We start from the raw sequence: 6,011 nt of genomic DNA, 5'->3' as shown, positions 1-6,011 counted from the left end.
ACTTTCTTTGGAATGAGTTGAATTGAATTTGTGTTTACTTCAATAGAAGTTAAATGAAACGCTGTTGAATTAATGTTATGAAGAAAGAAAATTGTATGTTTGGTGAAATTTTTGTGAAATGGAAGAAAACATTGTGTACTTGTTGGTATGAGTTTTAAACTCTTTTTGTTTTCTTTCACTAAAAAGTGAAAAAATAGTACATTTATATTTTTCTTGCATCCAACTAAATCATATATGTGGTTAGAAAAGAAAATTGATCGAATAGTGATTTTATTTAGTTTGAGGAAAAAGGCAATAAAAAAAATAAAAGTTAAAATTTGGGTATGAGAAAGAAGAAAGGTAGGTTCTGTAAAATTCTACGTCCTTCCAAGAAAAAACATCAAATTTCAAATGGAATATTAGTTTTATGGTTTACTAGAGAGATGTGGAATTTCTCAAAATTTTATAGAAAATAAAAAATCATAATCATGGTGATTAAAAAATAAATATAACATTTTATATTTAATTTTTTAAAGTGGGAAATTTGCAACTTAAATAATTAATGTAATAAATAACTATTAGTTACAAAATTCAGTATTTAGAATTGTAGTTTAATTAAATTTTGTTATATATATGTATTTTATTTTATTACCGTTATTGTTAATTAATAATTGTGAGTATATTTGATTTTCTAGAATGTACTTATAAAATCAAAGTTTTCAAAGGAGTAAATATTGTACTATGATATAAAATAAGCGATCATACAAAAATTCAACATGATTCCATATTTGTTTTACAAAAGTTTGTCGCAACTTTTGAAGAGCTTTTAACGTTATTTTCTCTTAAGATTTAAACTTTTTAAGTGCTTTAAAGCTTTATCAGGTTGAGTATAGAGATAAAGTTTTAATTTTAATTGAATGGCATCATTAAAAGTATAAAATAGTATTAAAAAAATGAGAACAAACTTTAATACGCGTTGTTTTGATTGACATATTTGAAATAAAAAAATGCTTAAAAATCATATGATTGTGATATTTGATAAACAATTAAAGCATGGAAAATTAAATGGGGCAATTAAAACATTAAACAAAGAGATTAAGGATTAAAATAAGCATCTATTTTTTGTTTTGTTTACTCAAAAGCAGTAAATGTTTGTTTACTTGTTCCGTAGCACACGTTTCTGCAATGTAATAAATATGAAGGCTGTAGCTACGTGTTTATTAGAAGCTATGTGCGCCATTTATAAACTATATATAGAATAGTGATGTGTACATAAGAGTTGAAATCAAAATGCAACACTATACTTTCATAAAGGCTTAATAGACTCTTTTGTTCTGAGTTTTGTTCAGTTTTATCAATTTGATCTCTGGTTTTAAAAAAGTGTCAATTTGGTCTTCACTTATTAAATTTTGCATCAAAATTGTCATTTTTGTTGAATAGAAACAAACCGCGTTAAGGATTGATGATGTGGCAGAAAACATGACGTTTTAAATTGTATGCGTGGTGACGTGTTTAGTATTTCCTTTAATTATAATTAATTTGGATTAATGTTTTTCTTTTAATTACTTTTAATTATAATTAATGTGACAGTTAGAAATGGCGTCTCACTACTCAGATCAAACCTTCTTCTTCTTCCAAAAAGAGTGTTGCAGTTAGCCATGGATAATCGGCAATGGCATCCCACTCTTCCACCGAATATCTGCCCCGCTCCGCCTCCCCCACCCTATCACCACCTCCACCCCCAGACCCCTCTTTCTTACGCCCCCGCCAACCCTAATTTCCAAAATTTCAAGAGACCTCGAATCCACCTTGCCGTTTTTTCCCACCATCCTCACAATGCCCAATTCAGTGGGTTGCGCAAGGCTGCATTGCGATTTATCCATGACTGTACTGGTTTGATTTTCTTGCTTTGCAGGTTTGAGGAGGCATGATGTTGATGCGCGATGAGGATGCTCGTGGTGGGGATGGTTTCTACGTGATTAGGGTTCTGCAATTTGGGGCTCTTTTCGATTGGGGTTTTAGGCTCTTTTCGATTGGGGTTTTGGCGCTGGTTGCATTTCCTTGCAAGTTTCGAAGGAGAAGTACTGAACTCGTGATGAATCTGGTGGTTTTGGAATGGATGAAACTCGCGAGGTGGAGGCGCAATCTGGGTTTCGTATATGAGTTGTTGTTTATTGGATTGAGGTTGATGCATGTCAAGACACAAAGGATGATGAGATGGCGTGGAGGAGATTGGAGTTTTCATGGTGGAGAATGGAGGAGAAGATGAACTTTCTCGGGTTCTCTCTATTGTCGCGATTTGGGTGGTTGATGGAAGATAGAAAGAATTCTCAGTGGTCCGAGATTGCTCGCGGTGGTGCGTCAATGGAGGTGATGCGATTCACTATGGTTGCTGGACGACGCTGGTTGTGTTCTTGAGTGTGGTTTCGGTGCCGCTGTCGACGATCGGTGCCGCTGTCGACGATCGGTGCCGCTGTCGACGATCGGTGCCGCTGTCGACGATCGGTGCCGCTGTCGACGATCGGTGCCGCTGTCGACGATCGGTGCCGCTGTCGACGATCGGTGCCGCTGTCGACGATCGGTGCCGCTGTCGACGATCGGTGCCGCTGTCGACGATCGGTGCCGCTGTCGACGATCGGTGCCGCTGTCGACGATCGGTGCCGCTGTCAACGATCGGTGCCGTTATCGATGATCGGTGCCGCCCACGACACTTATGGCCGGCCAAAGGAAGGCACGACGACGTTGGTCATGCGGAGGACAGAATTGTCGCTGATGAAGGTGGAGAAGAGACCTTCTTTTTTGAAAAAGATAGAAAGAAACCCTAAAGAAAAGAGGGTTTGGACCTGACCTAGAAAATACAAAGTGCACTCCTAAATTTCATCTCTGCACTCATTCTTTGACACGTCAGCATAAATATATCTACAAAATGTCATGTCTTCTGCCAAGTCATCAATCCTTAACGCCGTTTGTTTCTATTTAACGAAATGGACGATTTTGATGCAAAATTTAATAAGTGAGGACCAAGTTGACACTTTTTTAAAACCAATGACCAAAATGACACAATCGAGCAAAACTGGGGACGAAATAGGCTATTAAGCCCTTTCATAAAATATTTATGTCATCCATGCAAAATTAGTTTCATAATAAAGTATCTAAGTTATATCATCCATACTAATTTTCATAATGAATTTTTAAATCTATACATGTACATGATTTGTAAACGATCTAGTTTAAAGATTTTGTCAATAAACAAATTTAAGGTTAATTCATAAATGTTAGAAAATAGATCATGGATACAAATTCAAGAAAAGGAAGACTAACTAGTATGTTTAAGATGTAATTAATGATAATTGATTTTATTACATTTATGTTTTGAAATTTGAAATAATTAACTACAATAGTTAAAATAATATAAATTCATATAGCAGATTTTCTAAAAATAAAAGTATTAGTTTTACGTCTACAATTGTTTTTTAAACATAAAATATACATATTTAATCTAATGCTTAAAGACCATATATTTATTGGTATGTTTGTTTTCGCGTATTTACTATTATAAGAAAGAGAATTAGGTGATTATATGAAACTGCAACACGAATTTTATGGGTTGGGGTAACATGTTCTATGGTTTGGTGAACATATTCTATTATACATATTTTGCCTATCTCGCATGTTCCAAATAATTTTTTTTAAGTTTGTGTTGTTGTTTCATTAACATCTTTTTCTTTATTTTAAAATAAAATAGTTGAGAATTTCTATTATATCTTATTATATGTCTATCTCACATAATAAATACAAATGAAATTGTTTATTCCGTTCCTATCTTACTTTTCAGGTTTTTTCTACTCAAGGAAAATATTTAATTTTTCTATTTTTATTACCATGTTAAGTGAGTTGTTTATTATAACTCTATCAATTTTCTATGTACATTTATATGTCGTTACTATTTTTATCTTGGTTAAACTATTTTTTCTCTTTCTCTATTAAAATAAATTAAATATTTTCTATGATAATAAAATAGTTAAGATTAAAAAACGATCAAATAAATTTAAAAAACAGAATAACTAAAGAATAAAACTGATAAAAATAAATATTTTAATTTAAAAAATTATATTAAATAAAAAATTAAAAAATAAATGTGGACAAAAAAAAAGTGAATATGTATAGATAAATAGAAAAAAGAAATATTATCTTGAAATTTGATGTTACATTTTTATTGAAAAAATTGATAATTAAAAAAGGGAATTAATAAGAGTAACTAATGTGATCTTAAATTTTGAAGATAACAAATAGCTAGAAATAAAATTTATCGGGAAAATCATACAAAAAAATCTAAATGTAAAAAAAATAATAAAACATTTTTTTTTTCTATCTGAAATTCCGAAAACTAAAATCTCCATATGTCCTAGACTCCCTTAGTTTTAGTTTGAAAAGAAAACGAGCAAGCCATAACATAAGTAATTTGTCAAATATCATTTAAGGATATTACAAAGTCTAAATGGGTTTATATAATTAATGCATCTATTATGTATATAATTTATCTTTGTTTTTATTATCATATATAAGATTTGTCTATCAATAAAATAACATATTCGAATTAAAAAATTAAAATTTTAACAAATGAAACAAAATATAATCAAGGCTTTAGTTTTAGAAGATCACATTTTTTAAATATTAAATATAAAAAAGAGTTTATAATTATATAAATCTCAAAATGTAATAACAAATAATGTCAAATAATTATTAAAAAAAGAATGCATAAATACACATAATATTTTGAGAGAAAAGGGAAAGTTATATTCTAAAATAAAGATTTTTCAAATGAAAGGTAAGGATAAAACGTAATAGTAAAATTAATATTAAACTAAGGATGTCATAATAATTTAAAATTCGATTTAGAGAACGAAATATATATGAAATTAATAGTTAATATGAATACTTGTATTAAAATTAAGATAGATTCGAAGAATATTTAGTAAGAATTTACTTGTCTTTCATAATTAATTTTTTTTCTCCTTTTTCTGGTCAAACTTTAGATATTCAACCAACGACATCTCATGATGAAATGCTTAACTGAGTGAAACTTGTATTAATGTAGTTAATAAATCATAAATTGAGTGGTTGATGTGCTAACTAAATTCACAAGGCAATAAATGAAAATTTAAGTGCTTAGGTATGTTTAGGGGAGAATTAGACCTATATTTTTCTTCCTTTATTTTATGGGATCTAAATTTGCCTTCCTAATTCTAAATTAATCTGTTTGAAATATAAAAATAGCAATTATAATTCATATTCAATAATTATTTATTTCTCTAAATTTTTCGTTGAGTTAAAAGGACATTTCAAGTATTTTTTTTTACCGGTATTTGATAATTTTTTTTAATTCATAAACATGATTAACTACTCTCTTAAGATTTCGTCGGAAACTATCTAACTCGAGACTTACATATGATTATCTAACTTTTTTTTTTCTGGATAATTTTAGAAGTTATTTGCAAATCACAAGTCATGAGTGAAATTCACAATGTTTTATATTGTCTTAACTTGACTAACATAAAATTTATTAATAATCAACTTTTTAACAAAGCCATCATACAACTTTCTCAAACATAATTTAGCCACACAATTTCCAAACAACCTCTCACCTATTACTCTACTTTTAAAACCACAGAAGTTTTTCACTCATAATTATTAGTTAAGATAGCTTATACGGTATGTTAAGACTAATCCAGATTTCGTTTCTGTAAAACTTTTTCCTTCTATATTTGGTGACCATTTCTTTGACCAAATACTTTATGCCCCAGTGCTTTTTTCAATTAGGGGTATTTTTTTTTTACAATTTTCTTAAGTTAGCTAGGACCTAACTACAATCTAAGAAAACTAGAAAATATATTTATTTTACTACTTTCTAAAATTCAAATAAAAATAACTATATATACAGGTCTAGAAGAGAGAAAGAAGTATATTAATAATGGTGGAGAAACCGAGGGCGAAGAAATAACAAAATATCAAGCACCCAACATTAATAAATC

The sequence above is a fragment of the Vigna umbellata genome, chromosome 4 (genome assembly GCF_029865625.1).
Source record: "Vigna umbellata cultivar VRB3 chromosome 4, Vumbellata_1.0, whole genome shotgun sequence".
Classification (NCBI taxonomy): domain Eukaryota; kingdom Viridiplantae; phylum Streptophyta; class Magnoliopsida; order Fabales; family Fabaceae; genus Vigna; species Vigna umbellata.
Note: the sequence above shows the minus strand (reverse complement) of the source record.